We start from the raw sequence: 20138 nt of genomic DNA, 5'->3' as shown, positions 1-20138 counted from the left end.
GCATATACTAATTTAATGAGCTGAGGATTTGATCACATACGTATATACACTCCGGGAACCTGAAGACCTTTTCCTCCATACCATATTCAGTTTGGATGAATGCCAATGAACTATTCTATGGATTAAAGCAACAAGGGTAAAGGCAGTTTGGCCCACTAGTTAACGCCAGGGTCTAGAACAAGGACATGAGCCACAGGTCAGGAGTTAGACTCCATCCATATGTTCGAATCGATGATCAGTCAAAGAATGAATGCTTGTGCTCCTGGAAGCAGCACCACGGCTCAGACAGCAGGCTGTCTGGCTCTGGGGCTATGTCTAGAGTAGCCACTGCTTAGATGGAAGGGCTTTTTCCACCCTCTCCCTCATTAGGAGAGACTCTGGTCCAAACAGGGATGATTTCTTGGAAGATAGCTCCAAAAGAAGGGGTCACCCAAAAGCTGCCACAGACTGCCTTTGGGTCATTGCATAGTGTCTAACAAAAGCAAAAAACTTTGAGGTTTTGTCTAGTAGGCCTTCAAAGAAAGTGTGTAATGACAAGCCTGCCAAAATGTGAAATGAAGCTGATTATAAAGACAGATGCTACGTATTCATGCACGGCTATCAAGTGTGCTTTGGCACAATTCACATTGCATGACTTTTGCTGACCTGACAGGACTGTGACCTGAAAATGCAGACTCCAAAACAGCAGTGTCTTCTCAACTTCTGTCTTCTCTTTGCCTTGCCCCGAAGATTATTGACCTGAAGAAATGAAGTCTTGTGCTTATCAAGTTTTCAGACCTCATGTGCCTTGCAGACTGAATCCATTCATAAACAGCTCCCTTCTGCTGCCACTAGTCCTCTTCATACACTTGGCCAGGCAACAGCACACTTGATCCCAAGTTGTTGTCTCAGTTCTGTGAAGCACTGAAAACAGGCAGTCTTCTTCAGTCAGATGTTCTGTAAGCAGGTGACCTCGGCAGTGTGACTACCATCACCTGGTGTCCTTGGGCTTCACTGAGGAGGCTGAGGAAAAGGTGAGAAAAAGCAGAATGAAGCTAGTGAGCAGAGGCGGGGAGCATAGGAAAAGAGAAAATCTCGATGGAACGTTATCTCATCACTTGCTGTACAAAAGCAGACACCTCACTGAGACAGAACGACTGGTCCCCTCTGCAGAGATTCCTCCCTCAGCTATGACCAGGAGAATTAAATCTAGGCCAGATTTTGCTTATGTGCCAAGGAAAAAGGAAATTATACCATCTCTGTGAGTTTGACCAACAGAATTACTAACAATCTTTACATTTGGAATTTATTTTAAAAGCATGTTTAGCTTAGGTGATCAGGTCAAGCTCATTGAAAAAATCAAGACTCAGAAGTCCTACGATGCAAGAACAAGTAACACTGAGACTGAGAAGTCAGCCCATCCCCAGCCTGCGGGATGGAAGGGCTATCTGCTGTCAACATCTAGGAAACGTACTTTGGGTGGAGAGTTTTCTTGCGGCCTCGGGCTTTGTTATAGTAACTTAGCTTAGCTTAGCTTAGCTCTTGAGCTCTTGTTCAGTCGGGCACCCTAGTTCAGTGTGCCTCAGTTCTACGCCTGGCAGAGGGCCTTGGCCCATCATCCTGTAAAACAGAGCAGTCCTCTACGCCGGCATCTGTCAGTGGAGTCATGCTGAAACCAAAAAAACTTCGCACAGGTGCTGGAACCCCTGAGGTTATGTCCGAGATCACAGCACACGTAAAGCCTCTCCAGAAAACACACACACAGATTTTCTTACTAGAAGAAAATCTAGTCCTTAGGATGTTTTCTCTACTCTGTTGCAAAAAAGCAATAACAATATGCGCTACTCTGAGGGCTCTTTCACTGCTTAAGCGGCCCCTTTATTACTCAGGTTCGTTCAGAATATAGCCTTTCTCCCCACGAGTAAGCATTGCCCCAAAGAGCTACCCCGGGGCTCACTAGCTCTCGCTGTAGGGGCAGTCAACGCACACATTTTCACTCATTTAACTTCTCTGCAGATTTACCAGCCAAACCTGAGCAGGTTTGAGAGCGCAGCCCCCCGGGCCGGCCCGGTGCTCGGGGCAGAGCGGCAGAGCTCGGCTCGGCGCCGGCGTGACGCCGAACCGCTTCGCCCGGTGGCCGGTGAAGGGTGGGAAGCGGCGGAGGCGCGAAGGCAGGAGGAGCCGGAGGAGCCCGCGCAGCCGCGGCAGCCCCCGGCCTGCGCCCCGCGGTCCCCCCCGGGGGATCCCGCCGTCGCTCAGCCCCTACTACCAACGCCGAAATCCATCACTCGCAGCAAATTAGCCGGGATTCATTAAAATGAGACATCTAGTAGGCACATGCACTTTATTAGCCTCTTACACCAATAGTTTTAATTAGGCACATATTTCACAGTGCCGGAGCTGCTCAGATGAAGGGCTGCTTTTATCTCTTTTATTTACAGTAACATGCTATCAGACAAATACCGCCGTAATTAAACTTGCATGCCAAAAACCTTTTTTTCTTTTTTAATATTATTAATGGTGACCTACTCAAACCTCCAGTTTGGTAAACTTGTGATATTTGATTAATTAATTAACTACCCTTCAACAGACTAACAAGACTGGGCCGGGCAGCGCCTACCTTTGAGCTCCCAGCAGTTTCCCATTCTTCCTTTCTCCTCCCAGATGGTTTCCCTCTATCTCACCTTCAGGAAACAGAAAAGATCTCTCCATCAGATATTTTAGTGATGAGAAAAGTGATTAAAATCCAGAACATTTTTAAATTATTAATGAGGAATTTAAATGATGTTATAAAAAAGGGGGAAATACAGGCGAAAATGTTACACATTAATGGAATTTTTACTCATGCATAATAATAAGTTGAAAACACTTTAGTTATGATACTTCCTAAATTAAAGGCGAGGGGAGGAGGAGGGCTGCGGGGGGAAAGGTGTTTCTCGGGCCCGCCCGCGCCGCCGGTCACTCGGCGAGCAAGGGCGCCACCTGCCGGGCGCCGCGGCGAACCGCGCCGGGGCCGCTGCGGGCGCGGGCGCGGGCGCGGGGCGCGGGCGGGGGCGCGGGGCGCGGGCGGGGGCGGCTCCGCTGCGCCCGCGCCGCAGGGGCCTGCAGCGGCCGGGCATCGCGGGAGGTGTTGTTTTACTCCTCCTCCTTTACAACGGGTTATTGGCTTTTTACGGTACAGCGCAAAAGATACTTTTTCCTTTTTTTCTTCTTTTTTTCTTTTTTCTTTCTTCTTTTTTCTTCTTTCTTTTTTCTTTCTTCTTTTTCTTTTTCTTTTTTCCTTTTCCTTTTCCTTTTTCTTTCTTTTTTTCCCTTTTTCTTTCCTTTTCCTTTTCCTTTTTCTTTCTTTTTTTCTTTTTTCTTCTTTTTTCTTTTTTCTTTTTTCTTTTTTCTTTTTTCTTTCTTTTTCTCTTTTTCCCCTTTTGTTTTTCTAACTTCAAAAGAGTTAATAGCACCTGGTTTGGTTGCTTGGTATGCAGAAATGTCATCTGCATACCCTTAACTGGTTTGTTAACCTTGCGGGGCTAGTGCTGCTCTACACTGTAATTAAAAAAAAATAAAGTAATATTGCAGGATATTATGATATTGGGTGAAAATAGCTCCTTTCTACGTGCCCCCCCCCCCCCAACGTAGCCCCAGTCCGATGGGCTTGCCAGGCAGCAGGGCTGGGCCTGTGCTGCTCATGGAGAAGGCAGAATGCCACTGTTTTGGACCATTCTGCTTCCTACTTTACTCTATCCTCTCACTATACATACATGTAACTACATGACACATACATAACGTGCATGCAAGCACAGAGTTAGCTGAGAGGGAAAGTAAGAAACATTTCATATATCCATGAGTATGTATCTGAAATTACATTATGCTGGTTGCTTATAATTTTGACTCACTGTGAATAATACCAGGTTGGTAACCAAAGAACAAAAGATTTTCTCCAAGTTAAAGATGCAAGCTGAGATATAACTTTTGTATGTATATATATATGAGACAAAGTCTCTTCTGGGAAAATTTATCCTTCTCTGTTTCTCTGCAGTCTCTACCCAAGTGCTGTTTCTGTGATCTTTAGCATAAGAAAGCACTTGAGGAGCTCATCTCGAAAGACCTCTTTAAGGTTTCACACCATCAGGCAGTCATTTTCGTCATCTACCACAAATTCCAATTGTCATTTTCTTCTCTTGTGGCTGGGAGAAAGATACCTGCAACACAGCAAAAACAACAGAGCCACTTGAATGTATAATCCCAGCAACAGTCTCTTATACATGGCTGAATTCCTCAGAAGAGATCCTGCTCCTCCAGGTGGCTTCGAGTCAAGGAAAACTGCTTCTGGTGGGTCAGTAAAGCAGAGGCCACCATCTGCTTACAGCTGCAGCCAGTGAGGACAGAACAGTCCTGGGCCATTCTGGGCCACGCGACCTGTGCGAGTTCCTCGGGTCCTGCTGAACGCTGGCTGGCAGCTAGCACCAGTGACCGAGGAACGGGCTCTCCGCACGCCCCCTTACCCAGTGGTAGGGCTGGTAGACGCGCTCTGCGCTCGGGTGTCTCTGGCTTTAGCACCAACAGAGCACTTCGCAGTGAGCTAGACTCTCGGTGCCTGAAGCTCGGATCCTTGTAGGGAGTCTCAGGCAAAAGGTTCTGACAACTGCAACACGCCGCGATTCCAAAATCAGTGTGTCACGGGGGGTGTCCAGGCCACCCCAGGGAGGTGTGCATGCCTTAGCACAGCAGCTGTTTCTTCTGCTGCTCCAGCTCCTTCTGGCCCCTTTTCCCCTGCACTGCTCTGAGCCCATTTGTTATCCGGGGTCACAAACAGCAGTCCTGGCTCTCCAGACAAAGCGCTGGCATTCATGTCATAAACAGAAATTTGTCCTTTCTTCTTCTTTTGCTTCATATGCAGGCTTCAGTGATCACATTCTCACCCCTTCCTTTGCTGGGAAAGCATTATCTAAAATTTTCTCTGAATTGAATTTTGGGCACTACGATTGCTCCACACCTTCTGTCATAGGAAAACTCTTTCCCTGTCCTTAGTTGTAATGGGGATGTAAACACAATTTCACTGAACGCTCTTGAGTGTCATGTCTTCTCCCTAGACCTTCAATGGAATATACTGAACAGAAGATAACAAAGAAGCCCTGTGAAGTTATGGAGCAAAAAGAAGTTTTTGCCAAATAATCCCAGAGCATCCTGAGGTGGTTTCCACAAAGAAAGCAGTGAGGACTCCTAAAAAACGTTCCCATATGCCCTTATTAGGAATGTGACACCACTGCTTTCACAGCTAACACTATGAAAGGCTGCTGCAATGTTCAAAGGAACTTTGGTAGGCTAATTTTTCTCTTTGGAAAACAAAAGTTACCACTAAAGGCCTTAAAAAAGCAAGAAACTTTCACAACCTTGAGTCTCTGCAGGCAGCCATTACATGCAAAATATTATCCCCAGTTTATATCCTGTAGCTGTTTTACATTTTCGACATTGGGAGGAGGACATTTGTAGCCAGGTAGTTATCATCAGATTAATATTTAATGCAACCAGCTGCATAAGTGCAATGCTGTGATTTGAGATTTTTACATGCACACAAGTCAGTGAATTCAAAAGTGTGGTTTCTGCAGCAGCCGTGATTTGCCCTCATGTATTGTGGACTGTTTGACAGTACTATAGACAAGGAAGCATCTCTGCGTGCCATAAGAGAGAAGCTAGCCACTGTACTAAAGGCCAGCTGAAGTTTTAGATGCCCCCAAAGGCATGTTACATTCCAGTTTTATGATTTTAAGACCATGCACTAACCTGATCTGGCCTTACTTTATCTGAAATTAATTTCTTCCTAATTTTGTATGTACATGTGCAATACAGTGGGATAATGATGACAGTTCCATATTCCATACCTTATATATTTTGTTTCTACGCCCTGACATCCTGTTAAATATAGTACTGAATTTCCTTTGGAATTAGTTTTAAAGTACATGTGGGAGGTGGAAGCGAACTCCCTGACTGCCCTGGTTCATTGTGTGAACAAGGCAGTAAATACAGATGTGGAACTCCATATTCATGCCTCAGCATGGGCACGTCTGCAGTGTCGCACCTGCAGGTATTTATATGATCACACACCAAAATAAATGCAGCGTGTGTGGGTGTGTAGAGCTGCACCTGTACATATAATGAGACATTCAAATAAATTCACTAAGTTTTGTTGCGATCACCCTACACAAACAGCCTTGTGCGTTTCAGTGGCCATACCCCTGATGGTGAAACTCTTCTCTGCACTGGGCAGGGCTGCCCTGCGTACCCTTCGCTATTGCTCATCCAAGAGAGAAAACCTCCTGCTTTGCCACCTTGTCACTGCTTTTCTTTCTAAAGATCAAATCCTGCAAATCATCTCTGTGCCCAACTTCTAGCGAGCTGAAAGCTGAGGGATCTGAAACTGGGCATTTTCCAAGCGTGATTTGCACTCTTGTTGGGTCCACTTGCACACCTGCTTCATGGAGTTCATGCTAACTTCTCCAGGGAGGCAGCCACCAACTTGTGAGTCCTGCCCTGGCATGGATCATCTTGGTATTAAACATCTTGGGATTGGTGTTGAGCGCTCTCTTTTAGCCAGTGAAAGGACACAAACCTAAAATCTCATGGTTTAAGTGTACTGTAGAGCCTGGTATGTAGTGTATTTAAGCTGCTATTACATCAATATACAAGGAGCACAGACATTGTTCTCCCTGTTTTGCAGAGGAGGAAACTGAGCCAAGACGTACAAGTGTATTGCCTAAGTAAGTGTCAAACATACGACTAAACTTTGGAGCCCCTCTACTTACCTGGGATTTCAAGCTGTAAAGTAAATTACAGCCCCTTAAAACTGAACAATTTCCTGCCAGAATGGGTGGGAATCTCATCATTGGTGGTAACTTAGAGTACAAGAGAAAACATGAAGAAAACTAAACCAGTTTTGTCATGCAAAAGTGCCCTAACCATGGACTGGAGAACAACAGTGCTTCTCTCATAATATTGTCATGGGAAGGGAGAGTGACAAATCTTGATCCAGCAACAAGCTGTAATCCATAAAACTGGATTCAAACTCCAGGCAAGGGCTTAGTTACAAGTTTACAGTCAGCATCTTTATCTGCCTAGGACAAACACTACACCTGCACACAGTGCAATGGGGATTGGATGTAGAGTTGGATTTTAAGCCCTTTGACTCAGAAACATTTGGACTTTGTCTTGTAAGTCAGTCTCCCCATAAAGACACGAAGCCCGCATATCTGCACACATCTCAAGGAAACAGCAGTGATAAGGCATGTAAGTTATTCTTTCATACTTTACAACTGAGTTCAGCATTTCCTAATGGCAACTGTAAAAAGAAGTACTGCCTAGTCTTTATGCCAAGGGACTGTAAGTAAAAATACAAATTCCAGTTTCATTTTTGCCAGTAACTTTGGCTAAATCAGTCAATTGTTACATGCCTTAGTTAACACATGCTTACCATAGGCAATACTGCAACAAAAATCTGCTTATTAAGGCTTAATTTACTTATGCTTGGAAAATACTTTGAAATTGTCAGAGAAGAGACTTTATATAAGAGTAGTATTGTTCACTTCAAACTCCTTCTGGTACTCTACCAAAGATCAGAAGGCCTTTTTAGCCATTCTTCAGATTTACTGTACCCATGAGGTTAACAGTATCTCACAATATTTCCTATCCACAAAGAAATAGGTCCCCTCTCCTCCCAGCCACAGCTTCTGTTTCCCCTTCCCTTTTGCTGGATGCTTTGGCAAAAGACAGATCAGTTTTGTGACATTTACTGGCTTTGGTTGTGCTGACATCATACAGTCAATGAGAGTAAGTATTTATACTTCTATTATGCCTTCATTGAACTGAACAAGGTGTTCAACAGGACATTTTAATTATAATCCCACTTCTAACAGCATGAGTAAAGGTGTTTAAAAAACACAATCAAGCATGAAATAGAACAGTAAACATGCCATTTCAATTACAGAATTATGTATAAGCACATCCTTGCACAACACAACATTTGAAGACTGCGAGAAATGCTAAAATGCTATCTGAAACCCTGAGAGGTTTTGTGCACAAAGCTGAAGGAGCTGAAATGCTCTCATTGCACTCTTTTGTGCACTTCCACTGAATTTTTGACTCCAGAGAGCAACTCACAAAGTCCCAGATTGATGATTTTTGTAAAGATTTCCATGGAGGACAAGTAGCCACAAGCTGTTCTGCATTGTAGTGTCATGTAAAAGACACTTGTTTTGTTTCAGAAGCTGCTTTTTACTCCCTGGCCCAATGGTGCTAAAGGTGAAAAGCAAAACAGCTTGGCAGAGTACTTGCATTGTTACCCACTACCCTCTCCCAGGACAGTTTGACTCCAAACTGCTCTCCACCAGGAATGCAATGGAGCAAATCCTGTATCATGTTCATAGATACCTGTGGCCCGCTCCTGGACAGCTGTGGTCCTTCTGGGCACGATAGGATGTTGGGCTGCCCTGCAAAGTGCTGTGAATCTCCTGCACGACAGATCCTCCTGCTGGAGAGCAGGCATGGACCCAGCAGCCAGTGTGCTCCTCTCCCAGCTCTACAAGGACTACTGACACCCTGCTGCTGGCAGGAGCAGGGATTTAATCCCTATCCAAACACCACCGACTTGAACTAGGGCCTGGCTCAGGGAACTCATGTAATATCCTGTTTTACTAGGAACATTCAGGGCAACATATCAAACTCAAAAGTCATACCCTGGGAACGACTGGAGAGCTGCCTGTCCGTGGCAGAGACCCTCACTCCAGGAACTTTCTGGGCAAGTAGATGACACCTCAGTTTGGCAAAAGCCACCAACTCTCTCCAATGAATCAACTCATATTGCTTTAATAATATACACCAAGGTTGTCACAAAAGCCGACAGCCATGAAAGACTGTTGAAACTCAGGGCTTTTTGGCATTGTAGGCAAACCTAAATTTTGGTGCCTCAGCAATTCAGGATGGGGCAAAACAGGGAGGCTGTTTCATCTGTGAGGAGGCAAGCATGCAAGGAAGGGGCAGATGAGATGGGAAGTGGATGGTCCACATATGATACCACTGGGCACTCCACTGGAGCAGTTGGCAATGCAGGGAATATTCTTGCCAAGGCACGGCCAAACTACCGCAGGCTGTCCTCTGTACCTGCTTGGGAGAGCCAGTTTCCTCACACAAGCCCCAGAGAGGAGAAAATTGGAACCACTCAAGTTTCTGCCATACAGAGCAGACTTGAGCCAATGCTGGGTGCATTAAGTTCCAAAGGCATCTGGAGATTTTAATGTAAAATCTGGTGCTATCTCATGATCTGGACTATTATCTTTACTACAAATGGTACTATTTTGTTTAATATACTATGCAATTGTCTATGGTACTGAGTCATCTTTTAGAAGACTTGACCTCGCAATTACTCTGTAACTGCAATTTGAAATTAATAACTTTCTCAAGTATTTCATAATCACTTAGATGAACCTGTAAATACAGCAAGTAAGTAGGTAAAATATTTAAGATTCAGTATTTAATAATCTACCAAATATACATATAAAAACATTTCATTAACAGGGAACTACACTGGTAACTGTAGGCATTTAACAACACAGACAGCATTAAAGGTTTGACTGCTCTCCCATTTTTGAAAAAACACTTTCTTACTCTCTCAGTAGGTTTTCAGATTTGCAGGAAAAACTCAGCATATTTTTTCCATTTCTGGAAGAACTTGTCTTTCTCAAAATGCCAGATCACTTCATTAATAGAAGCCTTGGTTAGCTTGTAGATAGCTGGCAGAGGTGTTTTGTTGTGCTTGTTTCCACTCCATTTTTTCCTGCTATTATGACTAAGTAGAAGTAAAAGCATAGTTTTCATTGCCTTTAATGAGACTAGAATCTACTTTTACTTCATAGTTATTTTCCATTCTTTTCTTGGCACTACACTGAAATACATATGTAAGGTGAGACATGTCTGTGGGGTAACTTGGCGGTGAGGATACCAAAAGCCAACACTAAATGTAGATAACATATTTTTGACTAGTTATGCACATTTACAGGCCTTGACCAGAGACTTAAGAGAAGCTGTATATGGAGAAGTCATTAACTGAGATTTAAATTTGGGAAATACAGAAAAGGTGGGGACATCCAAAATTTGGGGCCCAGATTTAACATCTCTCTGCTTCAAGCAGATCAGCTAATAGAGCTGATCCTTAAAGTTTGGTTATACTAGAAGGAATGCACATGACACCTACCTGGTTCACGCGTCTTCTCCTTGAATGTTCCAGTTAAGTTAGAGAAAAGCCTGTACTGCTTTTGCTTCCTTTCAGAACTGCTGGAGCCAACTGTGTTTGTCCGGAGCTTCTGGGTGAATCAGGTTCCAGTCTTGACATCTGGAGAAATCCATAAAAAGATGTTTATGAGTTTTTTACCACCAGATATAACTCAGGGCATAAGTAGAAACAGGGGTCATAACTAGTCAGGCCTGAATAATCTTTGTAATGTTTGTAATGGGTAATAATGCACGGGAAACAAAACATGTTGTCTGATACAGCAAACTTAATTTTGAGGGTCAATTTTAAAAAGCTCTGTATTTTTATCTGTAAACTCAACAGAGAAGCATGCATGCAGCCTGATGTTTAAAAGGTCAGATTTTAAACTGAAGCTATGGTGCAAACCTCTTCCTTTGCAAGCAGATGCAGGAACCACTGATGAGCTACCTCCCATCTCACTGTCCAGGTCCTCCAAGTAAGTCAAGAGGCTCGTGCCTGGCTCCAGCATACGTTTGCTTCTCTTCCCCAACCCCAGGTGTGCCCAGAGGATGACGCCTCTGTAGAAGGACTTCCTGGCTGGGCAGTCACCCCGGGAACCTGAACCGCAGTCGTGCACCCCATGGCACTGGGCGCCGTGCAGCCCCCTCTGGGAGGGTGCTCACTGCTTCGGGGCAGGGCATCTGAAGCATCAGCTGAGCTCACAGATGGAGAGGGGCAGAGGGACACCCATGCTTTGGCAGGCCCAAGGCTTGTCAAGCTTCTGCAGGCGTAAAGGCAAAGGCGAATGAGAAGGAAGTATCCGAGAGATGATACAGCTGCTTTGCAGAGTACAGCCACAATGGGAGCTGTAATCACAGAGAAAACAGCACGTCTGTCTGAAACGCTATTTCTGCTTTATTGTGTAAATACAGGAACTATGACTTCATGTCTCACACTTCCAGAGATGTACTCTCAGGCTTGTTTTTGCCCATATTAGAGCTCTAAGAAATCCAAAATGTGTCTATGTGTTTCAGATCTGGCTTGAGGTTAATCTCTAGAAACAAGTAATATAACATTTCCATCTATCTTTTCTACTCTTTTGGCGGTTTTAATTATGCTAATATGCTATGACAATTTAAACAAGACACATCTCAGCTTATGGCCTGTTCTGTAATGGTTCAGCTGCTACATGTGCTCCAGCATATTTTGCTCAGGCGGGATGCTGCTGCTGGGGGTGGGGGGAAGTAATAGTGCCCTTCTGTCACGAGAGATTTCAGTGCACTGATCATTGTATATTTGACAGATTCTTTGTCAATGTCAAGTGTCTTTTGTGGTTAAGCCCAGTAAAGCTAAAACAAAAGGTCTCCTAGATATTAGATATATAGTGACATTACCGAATTCACTTGGAGGCAGTAATTTTTTGTCAGCCTATGAAAAGAAAAATGGAGCTAATGGGAAAACAAAAAGAAGATGCTGGCATGTCTTTTTAGCTATTTTTGTTTATGTCAGATGTTGTGATTGACGTCTGGTCCAGCACACCCCTGCACCCATTGATGCTGGCATCTTGGAACAGAACAAAGAAATTGCCAGCCAGGAAAACACCAATGGCTCAGAAAGCAGTTTTTGTTTATCTTATTTTAAATGTTTTGTTTCACTAATCAGTAACATTATCCAGAAGTAATTCACTCCCATGCACACTCATACGCCTTGCTTGCTAACTGGACTGTTAAGTTTCCTCCATGTTTGCTTTCTTCCCGTGTGCTTGAACGGCAACGCAGTGCGGGGCTGCCTGGATGACAGTCTGTCATAACAGTGATGTTTGAGGTTAGTGAAAACTGACATGAAAAATACAATCCACTGGCCTTTAACTGAAATAGCAGCTCTGGTTTTTGTGGAGTTGGCAGGCTGCATTTTTAAACCTCTTTCACCGTGGAGGCAGTTACAACATGTTTTTCTCTGTATCAAGCAGTTCCATCATGAAGTGCATTATCTACGTCTGTTGTCATAGGCAGGATACTGCCTTTGAAGAGCAGTTTGCTGTTTCTCATGTGAGCGCTTCTCTTGGTGAAGAGCTCTAAAAAGGTTAAGGGAATTTCGTGGTCATTCCTTGGTGGCAGGCCAATTACGGAGCTTTAAATTTTGTTTAGGAGTGAGTTTTGAAAACGTTAGAGACCAGAATAGTTTCTGCAGATACAGAACACCAGGAATTTTTTGCCACCAGCATTCTGCAAGTGCTGTAGAATTTCAGGTGCCTGGTCAAAATTATACATCAGCTGCAGGAGATTATTCCTTGAATATCTAAGTTCATCTTGAAAGTATGATGCTGAACATAACAATTGTAAAAGAAGACTTTTCACAAGATGAGAGCAAGACATTCCATCAGCTTCTTCCCTCTGAACAGTTATATGCTCAAAATGCTGCAGAACTTTTATCTTACCAAAAAAGGTCTTAATCACTTTAAAAAAATCCTAAGGAAGTTGGCCCTTGAATGTGCCAAATATGCTGGAGCTAAACATGCTTGCACCTCTTAAATAACATACCTTTCAATATGAAACGCTGGGTATATTCTCTTCTAGAGGCACACACTTAACTCCCCTCAGTATTAATAGCAGTTATGCTCACACGTCGAGTGGAGAATTTCTCTCTGTCTCTTTGTACAGTGCTCTAAAAGGAACTTTGAAGAAATTGAGAAAAACAGAAAGAGCAGTATATTAACTTTAAGGAGATGAAAGCAGTACATGTCATTCCTAAATTTCATGGAAAATGCACTGTTAGTAACAAAGATGAGTAGAAAATTTCAAAATCATTTTGAGCAGCATTAAAATCAGTCTTCCCTGATTTTCTGTTTTCCCCTTCTTTTCAAAGCACATACATTAAACTCATTTTATGCTTATAATGTATATAATGATTCTAGACAACATAAGGACACTGGGATTCTTCTTATTTCAACGTATAAAGTGGCAAGCCAATTTATGCAGCTTAAACCATTGCTAAAGAAGATGTATCAAAAATTGCCTGTGATCATTACAAATAACAGCCTGAAATGTTCACAAGAAGCTGTTTGCTTATCATATTTTCATTAAAACATCTTTTCACCTGCTTTGCTTTTCCCATGCCTGTAACCTGCCTTGTAATCAGTCTTATTAACTGAGAACATAAATATGATTTATTATGGTCTGATAATGGAAGCTGCATGGACCAAGAGAAGGGATATATTGTCCTTTGATAAAATGGCTCTTTTCTCTCAAATAGAGCTCTATCATGAGAGCATGCAGTATGTAGTGAGTGATTATTTCCTGAGGGTGAATGATGGCAGAACCCTACAGAAAATCTTCTTGTTGGCCATGACAGCCTCCGAGTGTCCCCAAATCTCACTGAGTTTGACAACCTGCAGACACTTTTGATGAACTGTATTCTTCTATCAGAGACAGCCTGTCTGGGAGGAGAAAAGGGAACCTTTATCGTCTGATCTGCTATTATTGTCTTGATCTTTCATAAGCAATCTCTAATGCACATGAATATAATATCCTTTCACAAAAGTGCCAAACATAATAGAAAGGTAGTTAAAGGACCCTTTTCCCTGTTATGTAAATGTCCTAATACCATAATTAGAAAAAATGGTTTGTGAATGATAGTGGTAAGGAAAGGGTAATCAACGTGTTTTAACATTGTCTTTCTGTTTTAAAGACCAAAATCTGTGATAAATAGCATTTATGGTAGATATGGGGAACGAGCTTGTGCTGAAGCCTTTGCCTAAAAACGAATGGTTCTGAACACAGAAATGGTGTTACATTTTCATAAAAGCCATAAATGGCAGGTGATCTTAAGCCAAGAATGATTACTGGCAGATATGACTTAAAGAAAATGAGTATTCCGCTCAAAATCCCTCCATGGCTGTTACAGAAAGAACAAAGCATTATTATTAAGTAGTTTATTTGGACAAAGGAGTGTTCAAGATGAAATAAAGTTCGCCAAGAAATCTCTCTTTTAGCTAAATCCAGAAGAACAAGCATAATTTTTTTTTCAATTAACATCTGTATACATTAGCAAAACACCCATCTCTCTCAGTTCAAGTAGTCTGGTTTATTTATCACAAAAAATGAAATGTGTGTGTGGGAGGTTTCCAAGTTGTTCAGTAATTAAGCAAGATGCTTAATTTTTCATTGACCTTTTGACATCTGGAGCAGGGATATCCCAATATTAACTACTAATGGTTTTTTGCATTATCAGTTGGTGTTGAGAGAAGTCCCAATTGTCAGAGTCAAAAGGTTAATCAGCAATTTCACACCGCTGGTGTGGTCAGAGTTTGTAGGTTATTGCCTGAGCAGGAGGGAGATGAAAATAAAGTCATTAATAGAACAACAAGTCCCAATATTATTGAATCTCTTTTGCATTTTTGTTTCCAGAAAATATTACACAATTTATTTACTACGTCTTTTGAGAGGTCCTTGAAGAACTTCACTGAGAAGCCCAGGTTCAGATATGTGACCTACTTGCTTGCTTTATCTTGCTTCTCATGGGGAAGAAAAACAAACTATATTTTACTCACCTACCAAGTATTCAGTCCAGACAAGGGTAAGGGAAATATCTTCCAGATCTGTTACCAGCAGAGATTTCAAAAAAAACCTATCTAATATAGCTGGGACTAATTCAGTCTGAGAGTTGCGTCCATGATGTGCTTCCTGAGGGCACACTTTTTTATCCTGTCCCCTTCTGCCTTGATAGCAGAAAATAAGTCATCAACAACATTTCCTTAACAAATATGAGAAGGGATATTATTCCATGTGAAAGCAGTGATATAAACAGCCATGCCAGTACCTCAGCTGGTATCATTTGACCAGAAATAACCACAGCATACTTTGACTTGTGGCTCAAGAGCTCTCCTAGCCATAGCAAAAACATTTATTTTCCAAAAGAAAATATAAAACATTTCTGAAAACATTAAAGCTTGGCATTTACTATCAATAACAATGTTCACACAAAATGATTTCCCATTTGCCTTGGCAATATTTGAAACTGTTAACCATCTTCCACATGCCCCTGATCAAAATCTTCAGATGTCACCATATGCATCAGGCCAGTCATTTTGTCTTTTTGAGACATTGTATCTTTTTCCTATGGTTAAAACTAATCAGTAGTTAATCTTACCCAAAACATCATCCTTCATCCTGGATTTTGTCTTTATTACATACTTCTCATCTCTTTCCTCAACTTCAACAAATACTAAGGCTAAAATTCTTCTTCTCTTAATTGTTACAGTTTTAATGGGGACAGACTCTTACCCTGAAATGTTCTGAAAAAAATTATCAGTCTTTTGAAGTGCCCTATTACTCAGTCCACCAATTAGCTGACTATGGAGCCTGAGTGTCCTTGTACATCTTCCCAGTCCCCATCTGTATACTTGGCTGCATATGTTTATGCAATTAGAAATACTGCAAATCTAATAAAATTAGGACAAATCTGAATGGGCCATAATTCTGTTTAATCTCTCCAACCGGATTGCTGAAAGCTTGCTGAATTCCCCAAACCTCTTTCAGGTGCCAACGAATGAGTCAGTATCATACCAAAGATCTCACAACATAGCAGATGTAAATTGTGCTTGCAGAATCTCATACACACCCTCAAATAATGAATCTCATGTCTCTAAAGTAATGTCAGAAAGAAAAGCAGTTCCCTCCAGTAACCAGTGTCATTCCTGGTGGCGCAAAATGGAAAAAAAGGAGGATATACAGCAGATCTGCACAAGGGAAGAGTAGGGCCTTTGCCTTCCTACAGCAGTAATAGAGCAAGGCGAACCTCTTCCTTTTGGGGGAGAACCCCGAAGTTGTCACACTGGGCTTTGTTAGTTCCCTTTGGCAAGCCCTGAAAAACTGACAGAGGTGGGAGAAGGAAACTTTCTTTTGTTCCAGTATGATACATTTCCAGGCTTTTATTTTAAAAGCCTGTTTACACTTTGATCTATACTGCAGAGGTAACTGATGATTTGTAAAGCAATGAACATCAGTCTAGAAGCAGCCCAGACTACTTCATACCTGTGGCAGCTCTTCACCTGTCATTGAAGAGAGGCCAGGACAGGAAGGGAAGATGATCAGGGCTGAAATTATGGGGAATTTGCTTTGAAACATAGAATGAAATTATTTAGGTTTGAAGCACAGTAGAGCAATTAATAACTGTCCTTGCAAGAAGGACCCTAAGATCTTTTATCTCAAGTTATGAGGGCTTTGTTTTTACACTGAATTCAAACTGAGTATTTGCAACAGAATAGGGCTCTTCCAATGAGGAGGAAGGTGTAAAGGGGGCCTTGGCTCCATATCTCAAAAGAAAATTTGGTCTCGTGACCAACCAGTTCCTTTTCTTTGTTTTTTTCCTGTATGCTCATCTTCCTCATAGACTTCTCCAAGTACAGACCTTGTTTATTGTTCAAGACCTTACAGCCAGGAGGTGACAGGGACAGAAACTGGTCTCCCATACTCACACAGTTGAGCTACTGCTTCAGCTCCCGGTTTAATGCACTAATGTGCTTTGGGATGCTGAGGTCATAGCAAACAGAGCTGGAAGGGATCGTAAAAAAACCAGTACCTGACGGTACTCCCCAGATTTTTGACTACTCTGTTGCTGAAATTCTCCAATGATAGAGACTTCATCACCTCTCCAGTCAATTATCCCAATACATAACTGCCCTTTCCTGGCCAACAAATAGAGCCTAACAGTGAGAGCAATTGCTTTCTTATATGTTTTGCTTAAACACAGCTTAAATGTTTATATACATTTGTATTTCACCTTGTTTATTCTCCATTTATTTCTGGCTCTATTACCTCTCCATCATTTTTTTTTACTTCCTCTTTCTTCCTATTTCTTATCATTTCTTCCTTAAGCAACTCATTTTCATCTTTTCAGCTATGTGTTTTCTGTTTATTTTTTCACACACATATGTACTTGCATTTCTTCTCTTCTGGTGCTCCTCCTTTCCTCTAAACATGTGCTGGGGTTATGGCAGAGCTCTGAGGGTGAAACTTCACAGCACAGTGGGAAAAACCACCTCCAGAGGCAGTGTTTTCTGGAGGGCATTTATATTAGCAAGAGATGTAACTCTTTCTCACTCTTCATTTATTCTTAACAAACAATATGCCAACCAAAGTGTTTTGAAAAATCTCCAAGTGCGAAAAACAGACTCTCATGTGCCAGTGGCCTTGCTGTGGATACCCGCCTCTTGTCATCTCCCCAGAGGGCAGCCAAAATGCCACATTTCCATTTGGTGCATGAAAAGCACTTCCCTTATACAATGAGAAATTATACAAATGTATTCAAATTCAGGTCTAAAGGTTATGTTCTTGAGGTGCGACTGAACAGCGTAGTTATTGGAAGCACATGATCTGCTTTGAACATGCACATGGATGCAGCATGGGTAGGTTTTGCACAGCCTCTAGAAAAGGAGTTCAGTAGTCCTGACAGCCGCATGAATAGATGTGTGCTTCCTCCTAACTGTTAGGAGATTTCATGTGCAAGATCAGTTACAACACAGATCTGGACTTACAAGTTCAAGAATTCAGCAGATGAGGTGACTTTGTCTCTAATTTATGCCAGTGAAAGTACCATCAAAAAAAGGTTAAGGCTGGAGCACCACTATAGCAGGGAATTCCCTAAGCAGGGAATTATTTTACTTTTGTCTTTTAAGTCAAGTCCATCACATTACTTTAATGTTAATTACATATTATAGTATGTAAGTATGGTAGTCTCTATGTGACAGCTCCAAGCTGCTTGGCCTAGTGGGTATGTGAAAATAAACACTAAGGTTCAATACAGCTCAGATTCAAACTCAGGTGATTCTTAAAAAGCAACTATTTCAACTTACTCTTTCAAATTTTGACAGAAAAAATTATCAGAGAGACAGACTACCCCTGCCATGGCAGGAAGCAGCCTGATAAATAAAAAGAAGGACTCAGGGAAGCTTATTCCATGCTTTAAAAAAAAAGTTTTTCTTCTAACACGACTGTTTATTGGTGCATTGTTGCTGCAATATAAATTCTTTGTAACTGCAGGATTTTCCTATCTGCCTTGACCAGGGCCTGTGCCTGAAATGGCTGAGTGCAGTGGCCTGAAGCAAGACCATTGCGGGCAACTGATAAAGGAGCTGTTTGCGTTCTCACCACGGATCCACAGCAGCAGGCATCTCGGGCTATGCCTTTCCAAAGAGTTGTCCAAACATGAAGCTAAGAAACTAAAGCTGGTCTTGGGAGGGAGAGGGTTTTTGTCTCCTGTGTGATCTCAGACAAAGTTGCCTCCATCCAAGCCTTATTTTTTTTCAGCTTTTTCCCTAAAACAAGGATTGACTGCTTCCTGTCTTCTTTCTCTGAGAGCCCGTCTCTTCTGGCTAGTGGCTGTTCCTGATTACGGGTAGCTCTGGTTGCGAGCACTGTGGGTCTGACCTCTAGGAGGCCTCTGGATACCTCTGTAGTGTATTTGATAATTAAACTTCCTGTCTGACCCAATGAAGGCAAAAAAATAACTCGGACCAGAGGAAACTGGTCAGCACAAAATGGCAGCCTCGGCGGAGTAAAGTCAGAGCCATTAGCTACTGACTGCTATAGAAATACTGAACCTGCATCAGGGATTTCTTTTTAATTGCTATTTAGGGATTTAAATGAGATTTTTTAAGAGAAAGAAAGACAGAATGTTTAGTCTACAGTCACTCTTCGCTGCCAATACAGGCTATCATATAAATTACTTAGTCACTTTTAAAAATACATTATTTACTCAATAATCCATAATGGGTCCAGAGCTCCTTTTACACACTATTATGGAAGTACATAATTGCAGAATTTTCAAATGGACATTTCTTCCAGGCAATAGTCAGTAATGGCTCCTTCAAAGCTCTTAGGCTTTTATCACATGAAGGCCTAAGTAGAAAATGTTTAGTTCACTGGTCATTGACCTAACAGAGAGCAACAGCTTCTCCGGAACAACTGTTGTCTGCTAGGGCAGGTGATGTATGAATGACACTTTTAAAAATTCTTGCAAGTATATGCTAGGGAAAAAATACTGTTCACATGTGAAGCAAATACTGCCAATGAGATCCTAAGAATTCTTTTGTTTGGTTCAGTTTGGTTTGGTTCCTCGTTTTATGTCCCCAGCCCAAGAACAAAAGAAACCAGTCCCCCTTTTTTTTTTGTATGAAATAAGAACTCAATCTAGGACCTAGGCAGATCAACGAGAGACATTTTCATGTGCTAAGTGTTGATTCAGCTTAAATTAAAAAACTGTCTCAAATGAAAAGGCAGGTATTTGGCACAGATTATAATTTAAGAAGCTGAATTCTGAAATCAGATAAGTTAGGGATGCTGCAAAGGGGCAAATCATATCTCGTAAGATCACTCGCAGGCCTATTCTGAGCACAATCCAGAAAGCAAACAGGCAACCTGCAACATTTTCAGTACTATCAGCACAGATCTCACAACAATTGAGCCACTGTTCTCTACTTACATTTAGCTTTGAAGTTTGCTGCTTCCATTTCAGACCCAAAGAAGGATTCATTCCCAAATGGTTGGTGTAATAAAGCACATTTTCTCTTCCTGCAAACCATGGGCAGTAAAGCGTGTGCCATGAAGGCACTGCCAAATGAATGTCAGCTGGGTTAATTGCAGGACCAGAGAGGATGGACATGGGCTGCAGAGACAGGGAGAGACACCCCAAGGGGAGGAGGGGAGACCTCCAGCTCTGAGCCTGGTGGGCTGTGGGACAGGTCCTTGCTGGAGGGACAACTCCGTCCTGGTTGGGGGCCAGCGGTGATGGGAAGTGTACTCACCAAAGGAGGCTGTCCGACAGCCAGCTCAGAGCTGGATACGATTTTAACAGCTTGCTCCACCAAACCAGACCGGCTATCCCCAGTACAGCCCTGGCTTACACGCCACCGGACGTGAGGAGCTCT

The 20138-nt window shown here is 42.4% G+C and overlaps 1 long non-coding RNA gene across 1 annotated transcript; it reads right to left on the bottom strand.

Moving 5' to 3' along the window:
* Positions 1-781: 781 nt before the first annotated feature.
* Positions 782-10237, bottom strand: LOC134143168 (uncharacterized). The gene is made up of 3 exons (XR_009959049.1): positions 10217-10237; positions 2600-2663; positions 782-1002 (listed from the first exon to the last, which is right to left on the bottom strand). It is a non-coding gene; the product is annotated as an uncharacterized LOC134143168 (long non-coding RNA).
* Between the last annotated feature and the right edge of the window lie 9901 nt (positions 10238-20138).

Source organism: Rhea pennata, chromosome 8 (assembly GCF_028389875.1).
Source record: "Rhea pennata isolate bPtePen1 chromosome 8, bPtePen1.pri, whole genome shotgun sequence".
NCBI classification, from domain to species: domain Eukaryota; kingdom Metazoa; phylum Chordata; class Aves; order Rheiformes; family Rheidae; genus Rhea; species Rhea pennata.
Note: the sequence above shows the minus strand (reverse complement) of the source record. Positions and strands in the feature narration are given on the sequence as shown.